This window comes from Pseudophryne corroboree, chromosome 2 (assembly GCF_028390025.1).
Source record: "Pseudophryne corroboree isolate aPseCor3 chromosome 2, aPseCor3.hap2, whole genome shotgun sequence".
Lineage (NCBI taxonomy): Eukaryota > Metazoa > Chordata > Amphibia > Anura > Myobatrachidae > Pseudophryne > Pseudophryne corroboree.
In genome coordinates this window covers 187,423,357-187,445,816 of record NC_086445.1, presented here as the reverse complement: position 1 = coordinate 187,445,816, position 22,460 = coordinate 187,423,357, and positions in this window count along the sequence as shown.

The following is a 22,460-nucleotide window of genomic DNA, read 5'->3' as shown; positions in this document are numbered from 1 at the left end:
GTTCTTCATTGGTGCTTGGTTCTTGTAGATGTTCCTCAATGCCTCTAAAAAAATACAGATATGGAAAATAGTGTAATACTGTCATTTTCAACCAGTTGAATTAGTACAGTGGTAACTGTACCAGAATTTTTCGTCTACCGAGTCACTGGTAAACGATACGAGCACAATGGGAGCGGAAACAGCCGTGATAAAGGCCAGATCACCACGATTCATGATCCACAAGTGGTTTTACTCCAAATCACATAAAAATTAAACAGAAACTTCTGTAGTGTAACACCGTACAAAACATTTATTAAAACAATATAACATTCACAAGATGGACTCCTACCAAGCACAATAGGTCTACTGGCAAAAGTAGACTAACAAACATGTAGTTATACAAACAATCCAAAGCAAATGCAGATAATGGACTCCTATCAGATGGAATTGTCTACTTAAGAAAGGTAGACATAAGCACATGAGCCAGCTGAAAACCTCAGGCGTCCCTGGAAGTTCTCCTGGCTCCAGGTGGCTGTCCAAAAGCTGCAATCTTCCCTCACCACGCGTTTTGATACTGGATGTATCTTTTTCAAGGTATAGGGAAATGCTGTAGGTGGAGGAATTTATACCCCACTTCCTGTAATACAAGTATATCGGGAAACTTACCTGGTCTTCTGGGAGGGTCAACCAATTTTCAGAGTAGGCAAGTATGACTGAGAGGGATGCCCAGCAGCTGCACAGAGGCTGGAGGCGGACGAGCTCCAGAGGTGAGATACTGTGATGTACCCACACCACAGGCCCCGGCCATGTCACTCGCTGAGCAGGAGACTGGGGGCACAGCAGTGGACAGTGTGTACCATGCTCCGCATCTTTCAGGTCCCCGATCCCTGCATGGGGAGGATGGAGGTGCATGCCTGAGCATCTGTGTGGGCTCTAAGCATCCGTGTGGGCGCCCTGTGTTTTATGTCTGTGTCACCATCCACTGCGCTGAGATTTGGCACCAAGACAGCAACCCCTGGACATCTCCTGTCAGGGTTCCCTCACCCACCATTCCCACAGTGACATAATGACAGTGTGCTCTGTGCTGTTCTGTCAGTCATTGTATAGCTCTCCTATAGTCGCACACTGATTGTTACATGTGTGCTGCAATATAAAACTCATTCATCAATTTTATTGGTGGGGGCCTGCACATATTTGTTGCCCTGGAGCCCTGACAAGCCTTAATCCGCCCCTGCTGTTATGTAAATCTAGGAATCTGCTGTGTTCATTGGCCCTCATTCCGAGTTGTTCGCTCGCTAGCTGCTTTTAGCAGCATTGCACACGCTAGGCCGCCGCCCTCTGGGAGTGTATCGTAGCATAGCAGAATAGCGAACGAAAAATTAGCAAAACTGCTACTAAATAATTCTTAGCAGTTTCTGAGTAGCTCCGGACCTACTCACAGATTGCGATCAGATCAGTCCGTTTAGTTCCTGGTTTGACGTCACAAACACGCCCTGCGTTCGGCCAGCCACTCCCCCGTTTCTCCAGACACTCCCGCGTTTTTCCCTGACACGCCTGCGTTTTTTAGCAAACGCCGGGAAAACGCTGAGTTGCCGCCTTGAAACGCCCCTTTCCTGTCAATCATTTACTGAACAGCAGTGCGACTGAAAAGCGCAGCAGAAGCCACAGCAAAACTGCTAAATTTTGTGTTAAATAAAAAAGCGCATGCGCCCTGCGTGCCTTGCGCATGCGCAATTTGCAACAAATCACAGCATAGCGAAAATCGGCAACGAGCGAACAACTCGGAATGCCCCCAAAGTGAGGAACTCCTACACTACTCTGTTTTTATGCACTTCACAAATGACTTTATAAATGACTTGCAATGGTTAAAACAAGAGAGTCAAACCTTGGGTGCAGTCAGACTCATTTGTGTCCACTGATCATTCTCCTCTCTGGTAGACATCAGTAGCAGCAAAATGCATCTTGAATAGTACAAGCTGAATTTCAGGAAAAACGGTCACGTTCATATGGAACACTCTATCTGTGTCCATCTTGTGGTGGAAGCTGCTCATTGCAAGTGAAACCATACACTTTGCAGGTGGTCAAATTGATTGCCAACGTACTACGTAGGGCATCAGTCTTATTTGTTGGCCAAACACATTGCAGTATCTGAACAGTTGGCTGATATAGATTCCACTATAGAGATTGCAAACTCCACAAAGGCAGGGACTGATATGAATGGCTAAAAATTCTATGTATAAAACAACGCTATGTAATTTGAAGGCACTATGAGGCAGATGTCCTAAGCCTGGGAGAGTGACAACGTGGAGAGAGATAAACTACCAACCAATCAGCTACAGCCAAACACAACCTGTAGCATGGCAGTTAGGATCTGATTGGCTGGTACATTATATCTCTCCACTTACTCACTCTCCAAGGGTTAGTATACATCCCCCTATATTAGAAACTTTTTTTTAAAGAAATACCCTTAAGTGTGAGATACAAGTGATTTTTAATATAAAAGACCTTAAAAAAATCGAATTGTTCATGTAATGTAAAACCATTTCACCACTGTGTGCAGGACAGGAAGATTGAATGAATTTAATTAAACACGTATTTTACTGTGCATGCTCAAAATGCCAAGTATATTTATAGGGTATATATATAAAAGGTATTTCTGTGTGCATATCAGTTGTTTCGTCTAATGCAGGCATGTCCAAACTGCGGCCCTCCAGCTGTTGTGAAACTACATATCCCAGCATGCCCTGACACAGTTTTGCTGTCAGAGAATGCTAAAGCTGTGTCAGGGCATGCTGGGATGTGTAGTTTCTCAACAGCTGGAGGGCCGCAGTTTGGACATGCCTGGTCTAATGGTACCCATACATTTGTGCGATGCCCCGCGACATTGCGAGGCATCGCGCCGGCAGTTCGGGTGTGAAGAAATCGCACCTGAACTGCCAAAGTGAATACCATGCGATTATGCGATAGATCGCATGTTAATCACGTGGTGGGCACGTCACCGCCGAATGGGAGCGGCCTCTGGCCGCTCCCGGCAGTGCCCATCGCACATCGCTGTGCGATATATTGCATGTGTTAAAAAAAACACATGCGATCGCACTGCGATGCGAGAAATATTATGTGCAACACATACTATCATGAGATGCGACATTCGAGCGGCGTGCCCGCGCATCGCGTCTCATGGTACCTTGAATGTGCATAAAACCCTTCTATTTCTCTCACAGATGTGGTCGGAATCGAAGGATAGCACCTCTCACAAGTGTATGGGCACCATTAGGATACATCCAGATGCACAGTAAGACTGCACACAATTTACAAAAGATATGCACCTGGTGCTATCATCATCAAAGTACCAGTGACTAGTCTCGGGGATTGAGTTCCAATAACCCCAAACATGAAAACAACATACAAAATACGAGATTGCGCTTCTTACTTTGATAAGCTTTTATCTGATAAAGTGGATTTAACCAAAGGTTAAGATCAGGCGCAAACCAGGGCTGTTGTTCTCATTAAGCTGCTGCTACAGAAACAGGGTTAGTCAAACCTGTATAATTGGAACAACAAACAAAAGATGCAAGATAGCAGCGCTTAGCATATATAACCAATCACGGTATGATTAAAAATAAAGAATTATGACACATAGAGATGGATGGATTGAAAGGTAATAATAAATCATTTACTTACTTAAAAAACACATAAAATGTATTTAAATTGCACATAAATATATTCAGAATCACCAATAGGGGCTGTTTAAACACTAGTGTCCGTTCCTTAATTAGCATGGACTGCAAATGAGTGAAGGAATAGAAATATTATAGGGCTGATAGCACAGTCCAGATGTAACATTACCACAGGAGTGTCCGCTGGAGGTAAAGGTACCCTGAATTAGGTCCCTAGAAAGGGTGAAGGTTGCGGGGTTCTAAGTCCTCAGTAGAGTGCGGTGTCCTTGGTGCAAGGACGATGTGAGAAGGCACCAGTGGCAAATCCGTTCACCAGTTGTTTTTTCTGCACAGTCGTGGTAAGAGTCCAATGAAGGTCCGGGCACATCTAGAGCAGCTTCCAATGAAAAGAGCATACCTCCCAACATGACCCTCTCCAGGAGGGACACAATTCTCTGCTTCTGGACTTTTTTCTTAATTTGTGATTACCGGCACCTGTATTGAACAGGTGAATGGATAAGAAAGGTGTTTCAGCCCAGGTGATGGTAATCATACAGTAAGAGGGAAGTCCAGGAGCAGAGCATTCTGTCCCACCTGGAGAGGGTCATGTTGGGAGGTATGAAAGAGGGTGATCTGAAACAACACCTGATGCGTTTCGCTGCAGATCCTGCAGCTTTTTCAAAGGTGATCTAACAAGTGTGCAAACTGGGGTTTTATACCCTTAATGGCTGCTGATCAGCAAGCACCTGTTCAATCCATGCATCTCAGCTGGCCAATTTACTTACAAAATGTAAATAATCATGAATAAACCATGCCTTAATTGGGATGCAGCAGACTCCTTTCTAATAAAATGTCTTTTTAGTGTTATTTTTAATAATAAAACACATTCTAACATTAATAACAGTACAAATTACTTCCAGGTTACTTGTGACTCAATGGTCATGTGACTGTTTTTCACCCCGAAAGTTATGTATCTAGTTCCGGGTCACACAGTGTCAAATGCTGTCGTTGCTTAGCAACTTGGAGTATATATTCTTTCCACATATAAAACCTATTGGGGAGAAATAAACTAAATCCCTTACACCAGATGCGGTCACATGATTTATACAATGTGATCCGCATCATAGGCTTATTATGGGATACTTATGCACACATAATGGTGCTTATATTCTCCAGAGTAAGGTTAATTAAGTGGGGAAGGAATAAGCTAGATCTATTATACCAGATGCGGTCACATGGTTTATACCATGTGATCCACATCGTAGACTTATTTATCAGGGGCTTATACGTGCATAGTAGCGCTGATGTTCTCCAGGGTGTGGGTTGCTAAGCAACCTGTTGCGGTCATGTGACCTATTGCGTCACGTGGCCTCATTCGGTCACGTGATGTCCCTTGTATAGCGCTTCCGCACTCCATAATGGAGTAAGTGTGTAGTATATCTACAGCATATCTGTTGATCACGTGACCGTGACCCTCGTCACTGGTCTAACTTCCGGGTGTTTTGAGCGCATAATAGCGCTAGTGCTACTCAAGATAAAAGTAAAATATACATAGTCACATGATCACTTGCCAAACCCTTCTATTGTGTTTTAAACTCACAATAAAATCACAACATTTAAACAGAGACATTAATACAACTATAGTGGTTATATAGTAACCAAAAAAAGATGATATAGAGCATGGCTGGCCAAACCAGTCCTCAAGATCTACCAACAGTTCACATTTTCGAGACCACCTAGTTGGTGCACAGGTGTAGTCATTACTAATTAAGATGTGCTGCATTCATTCCTAACTGACAATTCTACAGATCTCCAGGAGGCCTGGAAAACATGAACTGTTGGTAGATCTCGAGGACCGGTTTGGCCAGCCCTGATATAGAGGGACCATACAAACATGATTGAGTATAATAATACTGGACCCCATAGTATAACAGTAAGAGTATGATTCTAAACTCTTCACCAGCAGTACAATCCATATTATCATATAATTTCCGACACAGACAGAGAAACCATGTTAGAAAATGATACTAACGGGGGTGAAAGTGGAACTCAGTATTAGGTATCCTAATCATAAAACCCAATTATTGCATTAGATGAGATTAATCCAGAGAGGTGAGTTAACTAGATTACTTTATTCAGTTCTACTGACTCGTTAAGTCCTTCAGGAAATATACTGTCCATCCTAAACATCCATAGAACCTCCTGTTTACACAGTTTTTTTAAACCTATCTCCTCCCCGCAGAGTCTTGGGGATGTATTTTACACCTATCAGTTTTAGACAAGCTGGATTCCCATGATGATGATCATTATAGTGTTTAGAAACACTATGGGTTTGGACTTTATTCAGTATATTCCTATGGTGTTCTAGAAACCGTGTTTTAAGGGTACAAGTAGTACGTCCAATATATTTCTTGTCGCATCCACAAACCAGTAGATAAATCACATAGGAGGTTTCGCAATTTATAAAGTTCTTATCTCATACATTCTGCCGGAATCATCTATCGGGATTTTTTTGATCTTATTTTGGATAAAACCACAGGTTATGCATCTATTTTTCCACACTTAAAGCAACCCTTAAGTTTCTTCAGCCAGCTGCAGTTCTCCGCAAAAACATTGTCAGAGTTCGCAGCTGGCCTAAGAAAGCTGGGTGCCAAAAGGTTTTTTAGGGATTTGTTCTTTTTAAAGATGAACCGTGGATCCTGTGGTAGAAAAGAGGAAAGATGGATATCTTGTCTCAAGATGGTATAGTTCTTAGAGACAATATTTTGGATCTCAGAATAGCAGTTATTGAAGGTCGAAATGAAGGCCACTTCATCTTCACGACTGGAGGAGGCCTTCTCTGTTTTTTTGTTGGGATCCAATAATTGACTTCTTTCAAGCTTCCTAACTTCTTCCAGAGCATTTTTGAGTAATGGTTCGGGGTACCCCCTCATGATGAAAGAATCAAACATCTTGGTTGCTTGAATATCGAAGGAACTGAGGTCAGAGCAGTTCTTTCTAATGCGGATGAATTGACTTTTTGGGATGATTTTCTTCCAAGGCATTTGGTGATAAAAGAATCTAGGATTTGCACTACCAATTATTCTAAGGAGGTTGGCACTGATGCTTATCTTCATTTCAAAAGTGCCCACCACATGCCTTCGAAGAAAAGCATCCCAAAACGTCAATTCATCCGCATTAGAAGGAACTGCTCTGACCTCAGTTCCTTCGATATTCAAGCAACCAAGATGTTTGATTCTTTCATCATGAGGGGGTACCCCGAACCATTACTCAAAAATGCTCTGGAAGAAGTTAGGAAGCATGAAAAAAGTAAATTATTGGTTCCCAACAAAAAAAAACAGAGAAGGCCTCCTACAGTCGTGAAGATGAAGTGGTCTTCATTTCGACCTTACCTCCGGTGGGTGCTCCCGCGGGTTACCGTCCTGCTGGCTGGCGCGGCTGCAGCGGCAGGGAGCTGCTGGCGGCAGGTCCTCCTGGACGGATGTGCAGCTGCCAAGGGCCGGGGGTCTGGAGAGCCGGGCGCTGCGTCGGGGATCACTGTGGTAAGGTCCTCTAGTGGTGACACAATATAGTGTGTCAGAGACAGAAGCTGGCTAAAGCTGTGTGCTAACAGCTAAGTATGTCTCCTGTGCTAGGGGCAGCCATGTTGGAGACCAGAGTATTACCAATGAAGTTCCCAATCTGTGTCCATCCAATCCTGCATGTTCTCCCCTTACAAAAGGGGGCTGGCTCAGAGAGAGAGAGAGAGTGCCAGTGCTTCAAGTTACCTCCTGGTGAAAGGTTCTCCAGCTCTGTGCTCCCAGGTTACTTCTGGTTCCCTGGTCCTGGTTGCTCTGATCTATCGGTTATCTAAACGTTGCTGCAGTCCTGCTGTCTTAGTCTGTTGCCACTCGTGGAAGCGCTCATGTGGTCCCAGGTCGTAGAGGAGCTCCAGGTGCTAATGGCGGTTCCCGCAGACATCTTCATTTCTTCAAAGTCCAAGTTCTTCAGCCTCATCTTTCAATCACAAACCACAGTCTTCATTTTTTCAAAGTCCAAGTACTTCAGCCTCGTCTTTTAATCATAAAACACAGTCTTCAGTTCTTCTTTACCGGAGTTCTTCAGATTCACTCTTCAAGTCATTTAACCATAGACTCTAATTCTTCCAGTTTCTTCTATTTCTCCAATATTCGTGTACAGCCTGATTATTTCTTAAAACTACAGTTATCTTCCTACGGAGTCCTCCTTTTCTTTACGCCCACCGGCCAACGTTAACACTTAGTTTGGCTTCCACCCCATGAGGAGGAATTACATTCAGCCACTTCGTTTACTTTCCTCACATGTAGCCAATCGGTTGTCGGAACCCCAACTTACGCAGAGAGCGTGACAATCAGCCCTATAATATTTCTATTCCTTCACCCATTTGCAGTCCATGCAGGGCCGGCGCTACCATTAGGCAGCTTTAGGCAGCTGCCTATGGGCGGCAGCCACTAGAGGGCGGTACACTCCAGCTGAATAAGTTTTACATAAAAAATTATTTTGTGTAAGCTTAGCGGCGATCGCGGCGCAGGTCTGGCCAGCCGCAGCCACCATTATTAGTCATCTTCCCCCCAAGCAGGGCCGCCTAGGTGAAGGATTTGAGCCCCCCCCCCTCATCTTGTCCCCTTGCTGACTGTTCCCGGAAACAACCGCCCGGGCCAGCAGCAAGCAGGAACAACTACAGCCATCATTCACCTCTGCAGTTACATGGGCAATAGCTCAGCCAGCCAGGCAGGCTGCAGTGAAGGAGTGCATTCTCACCACAGGACAGCTGACGGGCCTCCGGAATGCCAGCACAGAGGGAGGGAGCCTGCACACGAGTGATAGAGAGGAGACTGCTGACGAGAAAATTAATCACATTGGAAGGTATGAGGCACTGCATCATAGATTTACAGCCATACATACCAGCTACTTTAACCCTTAAAAGCAGCCCTGCACTGTGGGGGTTGGGGTGTGTGTGTGGGGGATGGGGGGGGGGGGGGGGGGAGAGTCTCTTTTGGGACACAATTTTCCAGGAAGCAACTTGACCTAAAATAGCACTTTCTTGCTTCCTATCTTAAAAACTGGCAGATATATATAAAAATGGTTTGTTTATTTATATATATATATATATATATATATATATATATACATATATATATAAAACCATTTTGCAATAAGGCAGCACTCTGGAGACTTGAAAATATGTGACAGGATGGTATATTTAATTCATACATTATATTATACGGTGGTCAAAGTGGGGCGGTATACAGGGGTATGGTATACCGCCACTTCTTCCACTGACCCGGAAATGCAGGAGGCGAGGGAAGTGGCCATCCTGCTGCACATTGTGCTCCCCATCCCTGCGCCAGCCACCAGCCGCCTGCCGCCGTCAGCCGCTAGCAGCCCACTGCTCACCACTGCAAGCCACCAGCAACAAATGAGGTAATGTTCCCCTGTCGTCACTCTCTCTCTCCCTGTCGTCACTCTCTCTCTCCCTGTCGTCACTCTCTCTCTCCCTGTCGTCACTCTCTCTCTCCCTGTCGTCACTCTGGCTGTCCCTGCTGTCACAATTTCAGCTCATTCAGTGTGCTACAATGTGAATTTCTGCTCATTCAGTGTGCTACAGTGTGAATTTCTGCTCATTCAGTGTGCTACAAGGTGAGTTTCAGGCTCATTCATTGTGCTACAATGTGAATTTCAGCTCATTCATTGTGCTACAATGTGAATTTCAGCTCATTCATTGTGCTACAATGTGAATTTCGGCTCATTCATTGTGCTACAATGTGAATTTCGGCTCATTCAGTGTGCTACAATGTGAATTTCGGCTCATTCAGTGTGCTACAATGTGAATTTCGGCTCATTCAGTGTGCTACAATGTGAATTTCGGCTCATTCAGTGTGCTACAAGGTGAATTTCGGCTCATTCAGTGTGCTACAAGGTGAATTTCGGCTCATTCAGTGTGCTACAAGGTGAATTTCGGCTCATTCAGTGTGCTACAAGGTGAATTTCGGCTCATTCAGTGTGCTACAAGGTGAATTTCGGCTCATTCAGTGTGCTACAAGGTGAATTTCGGCTCATTCAGTGTGCTACAAGGTGAATTTCGGCTCATTCAGGGGTAAATTTACTAAGGTGGGAGATTTTTAGAACTGGTGATGTTGCCCATGGCAACTAATCAGATTCTACTTACCATTTATCTAGCTGCTTCTAGCAGATAATAGATATAATCTGATTGGTTGCTATGGGCAACATCACCAGTTCTAAAAATCTCCCACCTTAGTAAATTTACCCCTCAGTGTGCTACAAGGTGAATTTCGGCTCATTCAGTGTGCTACAAGGTGAATTTCGGCTCATTTAGTGTGCTACAAGGTGAATTTCGGCTCATTCAGTGTGCTACAATGTGACTATCGGCTCATTCAGTGTGCTACAATGTGAGTTTTGGCTCATTCAGTGTGCTACAAGGTGAATTTCGGCTCATTCAGTGTGCTACAAGGTGAATTTCGGCTCATTCAGTGTGCTACAAGGTGAATTTCGGCTCATTCAGTGTGCTACAAGGTGAATTTCGGCTCATTCAGTGTGCTACAAGGTGAATTTCGGCTCATTCAGTGTGCTACAATGTGAATTTCGGCTCATTCAGTGTGCTACAAGGTGAATTTCGGCTCATTCAGTGTGCTACAAGGTGAATTTCGGCTCATTCAGTGTGCTACAAGGTGAATTTCAGCTCATTCATTGTGCTACAAGGTGAATTTCGGCTCATTCAGTGTGCTACAAGGTGAATTTCGGCTCATTCAGTGTGCTACAAGGTGAATTTCGGCTCATTCAGTGTGCTACAAGGTGAATGTCGGCTCAGTCAGTGTGCTACAAGGTGAATTTCGGCTCATTCAGTGTGCTACAATGTGAATGTCGGCTAATTCAGTGTGCTACAAGGTGAATTTCAGCTCTTCAGTGTGCTACAATGTGAATGTCGGCTCATTCAGTGTGCTACAAGGTGAATTTCAGCTCTTCAGTGTGCTACAATGTGAATGTCGGCTCATTCAGTGTGCTACAAGGTGAATTTCAGCTCTTCAGTGTGCTACAATGTGAATGTCGGCTCATTCAGTGTGCTACAAGGTGAATTTCAGCTCGTACCGTGTGCTACAATGTGAATTTCGGCTCATTCAGTGTGCTACAATGTGAATTTCAGCTCGTACCGTGTGCTATAAGGTGAAAGGGGCACCAGTACTAGATAGTATAAGGGTTTCTACACTGGACACGCCCCTTTTTGGTGACCACGCCCCCTTTTCTGGAGCGCTGGTGCCCCGTCGCTTGTGCATACAGGCCAATATGGATGATCTCGTCCATATTTGCCTGCAATGCTATGGATGCGGGTGACAGGGGGTGCCGGGCAGCTCGGCGTCGGATTGCGCAGTGTGTAGGGCCCATTAGAAAAGTAGAAAAATTAGCTATCTTTAATTTGTAAATAGCTTCAGGCCTTCAACAAAACATAGCAGCATTTATTCTCATCCGAATATCATGGATGCAGTCAGCATATTGGCAGATGGCTATCCCTACTGCCCGTTTTGGTTATAGCACCTTTTTTCTGCTTTTCTTCATTTTGAATCTGGAGCCATCCGTGGGCCAATCGGAGCTCACGGACCGGCATCCAATTTTGATGTGGCATAATGTGTAAGGGCATTACTGTACGACACACTGTATAATGTCATAAGGGGCAGTCCTACTGTGTGTCAAGACATGAATGGGCTCTACCAGAATGTGAATGGGCTCTGTGTGGCAGAACTTGAATGGGCTCTACTGTGTGGTTTAGTGTAAATGGTCTCTACTATGGTATAATGTGAATAACGGGCACTACTGTGTGACATAACCTGAATAAGGAAGGGGGAGGGAGTAGGTTTAAGATTTGCCTAGGGTGCCGAGAAACCTTGCACCGGCCCTGAGTCCATGCTAATTAAGGAACGGACACTAGTGTTTAAACAGCCCCTATTGGTGATTCTGAATATTTTTATGTGCAATTTAAATACATTTTATGTGTTTTTTATGTAATTAAATGTTTTATCATTACCTTTCAATCCATCCATCTCTATGTGTCATAATTCTCTATTTTTAATCATATCGTGATTGGTTATATATGCTAAGCGCTGCTATCTTGCATCTTTTGTTTTATGTGATAAAACACAATAAAATTTGGTAAATTAATGGTTAAGATGTTATTATGATTATTATATGTTGTGTGCGTGTACATGTGATAGGGAATATAGATTGTAAGCTCCACTGGGGCAGGGACTGATGTGAATGGCCAAATATTCTCTGTAAAGCGCTGCGGAATATGTGTGCGCTATATAAATAAATGGTAATAAATAAATAAATAATAAATAAATAATAAATAATGTAATGTATTTTTAAGATACTGGCCGGCATCTATATTTTATTGTGTTTTATCAGATAAAAGCTTATCAAAGTATGAAGCGCGGTCTCATATTTTGTATGTTGCACAGTAAGACTGGCCATCTGGCGATTCTGGCAAATGCCAGAAGGGTCGATGGCCAGATGGGCCAACCCAGATGTGTGGATGCTGGCAGAGCAGCTTCTCATCCCGACGCTTTGCGCGCAGCGGCACAAGGCCACACCACCTGATGCTGGGGCGAAGTATAGCCCCAGCCCGTCTCTGTCCAGATGAGTATATTTGAAATAATGCAAAGCTTCAGAAATGGTCCACAACCAACTCTATTTGCTTAGGCGGTTTACGCAGCTAAACTCAATTCATTTGGGCGCGACCAATAATGAAGTCACGCCCGATCGGCAAAACAATTGAATTTTTCCGTCAGGTGCCCATTACTTATTGTCCCCCAAAAAAACAACTGAATTGCCCCCTTATAACAAAATTGAGGCCATTTGAGGCCTGATTCTGAGTCCAATACAGCCACTGCAGTGTTCTTGTTAATGTATATGCCTGTCTATCCAAGTATTCATCCATCTTACATCCTATCCATATCTGAATACCATAGGTCTGATCCATCATTTGGTATATTCTGGTTTACAATGTATCTATGGCCCTTTCTTTCATTGTGTAAATAAAGTGTATGTCCCATTTCTGTCTATATGCAGGATGCACACATGGGTTGGGGCAGGGGCACACACAGGTGGGGGCAGAGGCATACTTTAGTGTCAAAGCTAGGCAAAGAGACCTAGGGCCAGGGCCGGAGCTTCCACTAGGCAGCTTCAGGCAGCTGCCTAGGGGCGCCGGGACCTGAGGGGGCGGCCTGCTACAGCTGCCTAAAAAAGGTAGCATAGTCCTACCTTTTACAGCCACTGCAATCCCCCAGAATGCGTATCTTACAGTAGCCGTGACTGCTAAGCTCCCGTAATGCAGCCTCCAGCTCCACCTCCACCCGGCACAGGCAGTAACTTTGACAGCTCCTGGAGTCCTGGCTGGGGGTGACATGCAGCACTGCTCTTCATTCCAGGCTCTCTCACAGACTACTCAGTTTCAACTCTGCACTGCAGCCTGCAGGTAAGGTGGCTGCACAGTGCATTCTCTGCATTGATAAGGAAAGAGGGCGAGAGCAGCGGTGTGGTGAGGGGGTGGGGGAAGAGATAAGGAGCAGGCATGCACACAGTCTGGGGGGATGAGCAGCAGCATGCACACAGATTTTGGGGGGATAGAACAGCAGACATTTACCAGAGTAGGGGGGAGGGGGTGAGAGCAGCATGCCTTTCATCTGAAGGGTGGGTAGGGGGAAGGGGGTGTAGTATGGTATGCCGGCGGCTAGGCTCCCAGCGACCAGCATACCGGCGCCGGGAGCCCAAACGCTGGCATACCGACAGCGTGGCGAGCGCAAATGAGCCCCTTGCGGGCTCGCTGCATTCGCCGCGCTGCAGGCACGGTGCCACGCTATTTATTCTCCCTCCAGGGGGGTCGTGGACCCCCCACGAGGGAGAATATGTGTCGGTAGGCCGGGTGTCGGGATTCCGGCGCCGGTATACTGTGCGCCGGGATCCCGACATTCGGCAACCAGAAGACCACCCGGGGGAAGGGGCAGAAGGCAGAAGTTTTGCCTAGGGTGCCGAGAAACCTTGCACCGGCCCTGCCTAGGGCCCTTTGACATACAGTCAGCCTGCAAACCTAACATATTTAACATACAGCGGGTGGAGCTTGGCCTGCCGTCTCAGCATTTACAGCATTGAGCAGGGCAACATCAGAGGTGGGACAGGGAAGAGAAGGAGGCGGATTATTCTCCTCAGCACCAGCATTTTGACAGCATCAATCCAGGGAAGACTAGAGGTGCGTCCTGACAAAGATTGCCTTTATTCTTTCAATTCCGTAGCGAAGCACGGGTATTCAGCTAGTAGAATAATAAAAAAGCCACTTTGACATATTTTTTTCATTTTTAATTACTGTACAGTATGTTTACATATTTACTAAGTACGACAGCTTACAGGTGCAGTATGTGCATGTCCTACCTGCTTACTCTCCATTCAAGATGGCATATGGTATAGTACAGTGGAAATATTTTACAGTTACTGGTACATTTTCGGCTGACAGTACCAACACAAGCCCTACTTGTCTTCTCTACCGCATTCTGTAGGAGTCACCCAGTTTCTAGGATAGTGCCCTGAAGCCCTGGAAGAGCGGGCATCCCTCCCACATTCTGCCTATTTCCTAGTAAAGTGGGCAGAATGGGGAGATAAATGCAGAGAAACAGCGGGACCCAGCGGAGGGTGTCACAACTAGCGAGGTTTGAGGATCCGGCAGCTGAGACTTGCCCAAGGAGGTAGTTGGCTGTGGATGAACGAGACGAGGGGGTTGGATATAGTTCCTTCTCATGGGACAAGGGGCAATGAAGAACGTAGGCAGAGCTAAGAGTCAGTGGATTGTAGTTCTTATGGACAGGGCTGAGGTAGAGAACTGTGGCTGGTGAATGATGACTTAAAGACGTAGTTGTAGACAAAGAACTGCGGGTTGTGCCTTTAAAGACGAGGTTGTGAATAATGAATTGCAGAACTGTGAATAGTGATTAGAGACGTGGCTGGAGACAAAGGACTGTGGACTGTGGCTTGAAAGACGAGGCTGTAGATTATGAACTGCGGAACTGTGGATGGTGGTTAAAGACGTGGCTGGAGATGAAGGTCTGTGGAGTGTGGCTATAAAGACGAGGCAGAAGACCTGGGACCGACCGTGCCTAAAAATTCTTACTGAACCGGGTTTTCCAGGAGCGCTTCCACAGGCAGCAGCAGGCTAGGAACGGCAGGGCTGCAGCAGCAACAGAGAACCGGCCAAGCAGGGTCAAGAGTAACCAGAATACGGCAAGAATCCTGGGAGCACAGGCTAAAGCACCTACAACAGGGTTGTAACTTGAAGCACTGGCGTCCCTGTCCTAAACCAGCCCCCTTTTATAGGGAGAATCTCCCCTGGATTGGCTGGAAGAAACAGGAAATAGGAACTATGCCTCAAACTTGGTCTTCAACATGGCGGCGCCCAGTAATGCAGACCTTTCTTCATAGCCACACAGCTCACTGCCCCTGGTCTCCTAGCAACGGCTCAGCAAAAGCGACCCGCTGCAGCAGCGTCCGCCGCCACGAGCGGACCCCCTCATCGCCGCTACTGCTGCCCTCGGACCCGGCGCAGCAGCCCACCTCCGCCGCTGCCCACACGCCGCCTGAGAAGCCAGCCCAGTGGGCCCAGCGTACCAGTAAGACTCAACACTGACAATACCCCCCATTTGCGGGTGGACTCCGGACACCTATATGGTTTAGTTGGAAACTTGCCATGAAATGTCCGAAGTAGTCTCGGAGCATGGACGTCTTCCGCTTCTACCCAAGACCTTTCCTCTGGTCCATATCCCTTCCAATCAACAAGGTACTGGAGGCGACCATATCTTCTGCGGGAGTCGAGGATCTTGTGAATCTCAAATTCGTCTCCTTGTGCTGATTGGATCTTGGGTGATTTAGGCAGAGCAGCTCTGAATCGATTAAGTACCAACGGTTTTAAGAGAGAAATATGAAATGCATTAGGGATTCTCAAATGCGGAGGTAACTTCACTTTGTAGGCCACAGGATTTAAAACTTTTTCGATTGGGTAGGGCCCAATTAATCTGGTAGCAAACTTTTTAGTAGGAACCTTCAATCTTAGGTTACGCGTGGAAACCCAAACCCGATCTCCCACTTTAAGACTCTCAGATCTGAGTAGGTCTTATATTTCTTGGATGTCTTGAGCAAGGCCTTGTGAATTTGTCTCCAGGTTTTAGTAAATTGTCGAAGTGCTGATTCTGCGGCAGGGACCTCGAGCGTAGGCAGAAGTTGGAAGTCAGGAACTTTCGGATGAAAACCATAATTAATGCAAAATGGAGAAGATTTTGTGGCAGAGTGATAGAGATTGTTATGGGCAAATTCTGCGAATGGGAGGAAGTCCAGCCAGTTGTCCTGAGAGGACATGAATAAACGGAGAAATGTCTCCAGGTCCTGGTTCACTCCATCTGTTTGACCATCCGTTTGGGGATGATATCCTGAGGAGAAATTCAATTTCACACCGAGAGCTGAACATAGGGATCTCCAAAACTTGGCCACAAACTGAGGACCTCTATCAGACACGATTTCTTGCGGTAGACCATGGAGTCGGAAGATCTGTGCTATGAATAATTTTGCCAACTGGGATGCTGATGGAAGACCAACCAGTGGAACGAAGTGTAACATTTTAGAAAACCGGTCAACTATGACCCATACGGTATTCCGTCCGCCAGACGCAGGCAAATCAGTAATAAAGTCCATAGAAGTATGCGTCCATGGTCTTTGCGGCACAGGCAACGGATGGAGTAACCCGGCTGGAGGACCTTTGGGACTTTTATGCTGGGCACACTTTGGACAGGCAGCCTACCTAGGTCATCAATCATTTGTTTTACCCCTCCCGGTGTGTCTACCCTGTTGCATGTCTTTGTATCATCTGCAAAAAGGCATACCTTCCCTTCAATACCATATGCAATGTCACCAACAAAGATATTAAAGAGAACTGGACCATGTACAGATCCCTGGGGTACTCCACTGGTAACATTTCCCTCCATCGATTGCACTCCATTAACTACAACTGTCTGTTTCCTAGCCTGCAACCAGTTTCTTATCCATTTAACTGTTTTATAATCCACCCCCACGCTTTCAAGTTTATTTAGCAGCCTGCGATGTGGGACAGTGTCAAATGCCTTACTAAAGTCTATCTTATGCTAGATCTACAGCTTCCCCTTGATTTTCGTCACAGAGTCAAAAAAGTCAATAAGATTTGTTTGGCATGATCTCCCACCAGTAAATCCATGCTGTTTTGCAACCTGTAAGTTGTTTGATTAAAGATATTCCACAACTCTTTCTTTTAATAGTTTTTCCATTACTTTCCCTACTACTGATGTAAGGCTTACTGGTCTGTAGTTACTTGCTTCTTCCTTGCTTCCACTTTTGTGCAGTGGAACTACATTTGCTCTTTTCCAGTCCTCTGGAATGTCACCTGTACTTAGAGACTGGTTAAATAATTCTGTTAAAGGTGTAACCAGAACATCTATTAGCTCTTTGAGTATACTTAGGTGTATCCCATCTGGTCCCATTGATTTATCCACTTTTAGTTTTGAAGGTTCTGCTAGGACCTTCTCCTCTGTAAATGTACTTTCATCTACCATATTTTTATGAATGTCCTTGCAACTTAACTGTGACCCCCATCCCTTCTTCTGTAGTAAATACTGAGCAAAAATAATTATTTAGGTGATCTGCTATTGCGTTGTCTCCCTCCACCAAATGCTCACTCTCCATCTTAAGTCTTCTTATTCCTCCATTTGATTTTCTCCTTTCACTTATATACTTAAAAAAGTTTTGCCCCCTTTATCTACTGACTGGGCCATTTTCTCCTAAGCTTCTGCCTTTGCATGTCTTATCACTTTCTTAGCAACCATCCGTCTGTCCAGATACACCTCTTTGTCATTATTATTTTGAGTCTGTTTGTATTTCCTAAAAGCCATCTTTTTTGCTTTCACACAAGTTGATACTTCTTTTGTGAACCACACTGGTTTCCTTTTCCTGGTGCTTTTCCTAACCCTTTTGATACAAAGGTCTGTTGCACTTAGTATTGCACTTTTCAGTTTTCCCACCTCTCCTGCACTCCTTCCAAATTCCTCCAGTCCACCAGTGAATCACTTAAACATCTCCCCATTTTTGCAAAGTCAGCATTTCTAAAATCCAACACCTTTGTTTTTGTGTGACAGGAGTTGGATCCTGTCTTTATACTAAACCATACTGCTTGATGATCACTGGATCCCAGGTGCTCACCCACATATGTGTCGGATATCCTATCACTGTTTGTAAGAATTAAATCTAATATTGAGTCTTTGCGAGTGGGCTCCCTCACCAATTGCATGAGAGATGCTCCCTGTAAGGAATGGAGAAATTTGCCACTTGTAGCTGAACTTGCTAAAGACCCCTCCCAATTTACATCAGGTAAATTAAAGTCTCCCATGATTATGACTTCTCCCGTTAAAGCCATTTTAGTGATGTCCAACAATAGGTTCCTGTCCAAATCCTGCCCCTGGCCTGGTGATCTATAGATCACCCCAATACGAATAATGTCCTTCTCTGCAGTTTCTATGGTGACCCAAAGGGCCTCAGTTTTGTCTTCAATATTTTGCATTAAAGTAGCATTTATGCTTTTTTTCACATACATTGCTACCCCTCCTCCTATTCTTCCTATTCTATCCTTCCTAAATAACTTGTATCCTAGTATAGCTATGTCCCAGTCATGATGCTTATTGCACTATGACTCGGTAATTGCCACAAAATCCAAGTTATCCCATGTCATTATTGCAATTAGCTCTGGAATTTTGTCTCCTAAGCTCCTAGCATTTGCACACATAGCTTTAAGAATTTTGTCTGTGCATTTGGTATTAGTAGCCATGTCCAGACAGTACAAAATAAATTACAAGTTTAAAGTTGAAATTACCTGTTTGGGAATGTTGCTCAGTGTTTTTTTACTAATCAGGAATCACACTCTGTCCTGTACACCACGACTACACCTCAGTAAATGTAAAGATATAGTACCCTGACCACAATGGCCAAATGATCAAAGGAGGTTAAGACCAGAGAGCATGCAATAATAAACTGTTTCACTGTGCAACTTCCCCACACATGCAATGCCAATTACAAGGCAATCATTACACATATACATACATTAGAAGTTGCAAAGAAGTTAATTTGTAGTTGGTGCTTGATGTTTTCTTTCAGCTTTCGTACAGTTTAAGTACAGGCTAAGTACAGTAAAGGCTGAAAACCCACTTATATTTCTCCACTTTGATTTCTATACCCTATCTATGTCAGCCTGGCTTGTCAGCCATGCATCCCTTAATATGTAGACCAAATACCAAGTGTTTGCATTTCCCCTGATTAAGGCCACACCTCACTACCCATCACCCACAGAGGGTCAGTGAGGAGAACAATAAAATTAAAACAAACAAATGCTGAGGGGGACATAAGTACAAAACAATAACAGATCAAACTACTTTTTTATACATATTACAATTACCCAAGAATGCAGTTCTATCAACTAAGCCCAATGTAGCAGTGTCTGCTGGGAGCAGTAGTTCAAATTAATTACCTGTAGATGAGAAGATGAAAATGAAGATAGACGTTAGATCACAGTCTTTGCAGGGGTTGAATATGATTGATAAGAAGTACAGGCTAAGTACAGTAAAGGCTGAAAACCCACTTATATGGTGATGATGGTGTTGGTGGAAGAACAACTCTAGGCTTAGGACGATCTGACCGCGATCTCTCCATACAGCGTTCTCTGTACCTCAGGTCTAATTAATTGCATAAGGAAATTAATTTATCAAACTTATCAGGTACGTCCTGAGTTGCGAGGTCATCTATGATCTTTTCGGAGAGACCGCTCCAGAAAGCTGCAATGAGAGCCTCTTCGTTCCAGTTCAGTTCTGAGGAGAGAGTACGAAACTGGATCACGTACTGACTGACCGTACGTACGTACGTACGTACGTACATACGCGTGCCTTGACGCAGGTTCTCAAATGAGGCGGCATAAGTCCTGCCCGGTTCGTCGAAGACTCTTTGAAAGGTGGCCACGAATTCTGAATAGTTAGGATGGGATCCGTCCTCTCCCATAAAGGTGAAGCCCATTCCAATGCTTGCCCGGTAAGTAATGCTGATGGGAAGTTGGCCGACTGTAGTTCGAACTGGATTTCGCACTGGTTAAGAAACCCATGGCATTGTTTGGGATTCCCATCGAACTTACTGGGAGATGGCAAATGCAACCGTGGAAGTGGTACTGGTACAGGAGGAAGCGGGACTGGAGGTGCTAATGTGGGAGCAGCTGTAGATACTTGAGGGGCCGTCATGGCAACACAGAGAGAATCGAGACGTTCGGATATATTCTGCATGAACTGCACAATTTGAGATTGTGTGGCCTCCTGCTTACTTAAGCGAGACCAGATATCTACAGTTGAATCACCTCCTGAGGCCTGATCCCCCGTCGAATCCATTGGGCCAGTGCTTACTGTCACGACTAGCGAGGTTTAAGGATCCGGCAGCTGAGACTTGCCCAAGGAGGTAGTTGGCTGTGGATAAACGAGATGAGGGGGTTGGATATAGTTCCTTCTCATGGGACAAGGGGCAATGAAGAGCGTAGGTGGAGCTAAGAGTCAGTGGATTGCAGTTCTTATGGACAGGGCTGAGGTAGAGAACTGTGGTTGGTGAATGATGACTTAAAGACGTAGTTGTAGACAAAGAACTGCGGGTTGTGGCTTGAAAGACGAGGTTGTGAATAATGAACTGCGGAACTGTGAATAGTGGTTAGAGACGTGGCTGGAGACAAAGGACTGTGGACTGTGTCTTGAAAGACGAGGCTGTAGATTATGAACTGCGGAACTGTGGATGGTGGTTAAGACGTGGCTGGAGACAAAGGACTGTGGACTGTGGCTTGAAAGACGAGGCTGTAGATTATGAACTGCGGAACTGTGGATGGTGGTTAAAGACGTGGCTGGAGATGAAGGTCTGTGGAGTGTGGCTAGAAAGACGAGGCAGAAGACCCGGGACCGACCGTGCCCAAAGAGTCTAACTGAACCGGGTTTTCCGGGAGCGCTTCCACAGGCAGCAGCAGGCTAGGAATGGCAGGGCTGCAGCAGCAACAGAGAACTGGCCAAGCAGGGTCAGGAGTAACCAGAATACGGCAAGAATCCTGGGAGCACAGGCTAAAGCACCTACAACAGGGTTGTAACTTGAAGCACTGGCATCCCTGTCCTAAACCAGCCCCCTTTTATAGGGAGAACTTCCCCTGGATTGGCTGGAAGAAACAGGAAATAGGAACTATGCCTCAAACTTGGTCTCCAACATGGCGGCGCCCAGTAATGCAGACCTTTCTGCATAGCCACACAGCTCACTGCTCCTGGTCTCCTAGCAACTGCTCAGCAAGAGCAGCCCGCTGCAGCGGCGTCCGCTGCCACGAGCGGACCCTTCACCGCCGCTACTGCTGCCCTCGGTCCCGGCGCAGCAGCCCACCTCCGCCGCTGTCCGCACGCCGCCTGAGAAGCCAGCCCCGCAGCCCCAGCATACCGGTAAGACTCTGGACGCTGACAGAGGGAGCAGACCTAATGACTTGATTATATGCTAATCACATCGTTTTATCTCCACCCCTATGCAATTATGTACCAATTGAGTAATTTTCATTGTGAAGGTGTCTAATGACACAATTTGCTCGGCCCTGCCTCCATCGCCGCCCATCTGCCTCTGCCCTCCGGGCTTTTCCCGGCAAGGAGTTTACAAATGTAGGTAGGTATGACACAAGCATCCAAGTGCCACCTCCCAAACAAGTGCTGCCCCTAGACACGTGCCTCATGTGCCTAATGGGAAATTCGCCACTGGTCGTGTGACACAATTGTTTGATTTTTCAATTCAGACAAAAGTACATGCATTTATTTGTAGCCGACTAATTTATTACAATGCTAGCACTAGAGATTAACAATCTTAAATTAAATAATTCAATCATTTCAATAAAGACTCCAGCAATGTACGCTGAGACACAGTGCTGCACGGTGATGATCATAGGCAATTAACAATCGATGGTGAGCCATCAATGGTTGGGATATGCAAATGCCCAGACAGAGCACTGCAAATGTGCCTAACAGGGTCGGCAGTCATCATCAAGTGATAGCCAACGATGTTTTACCATTGGTGTCCTCCCATTGATGGTGAATAAATATCATCAGACCATTGATGGTTGCTAACCATCAATGGTCGGTGGCCGCCCCTAGTGCTGCACACTGAGACCCAGGGCATAATGGCACTACCCCTCTACCCTTTCTGCAAGGTAGATGCTAGAACCAAGTGGGCTAAACGTCAGGGGAGGAGCTAGGCCGGCAGGATAGTTCTTTCACTAGCCACGCCACCAACTACTTCCTTTAGTAACCTGGTGGCGAGCAAAGCAGACCAGAGCGAGCCACCGTGCCCGAGGCGTGGCGAGCGAAGTGAGCCGACAAGGGTACATTTCGAGTACGCTGTTCGGCCCTAGCTCCTCCCCCTGGTGACGTCTGAGGTCCTTTCTCCAACTTGGTTATAGCTATAATCCTTTCTGCAATGGTCCTGATCTCTGTGACTGTGCCTGTCACAGTAACTTAAGCGCAGTGCAACTCTGACTTTGGCCGTAAAACCTGGAGCAGGATAGTGATGGGTGGCATGTAAGTAATCCAGTGGAGAACACTGTAAATAGGGAGGCTAATCCCGGGCCTTTCTTTCAATCCCGGGTATCAGGATTGAAAAGAGGTCAATCCCGTGATAGCCAGGAATACCCGGGATTGGGTT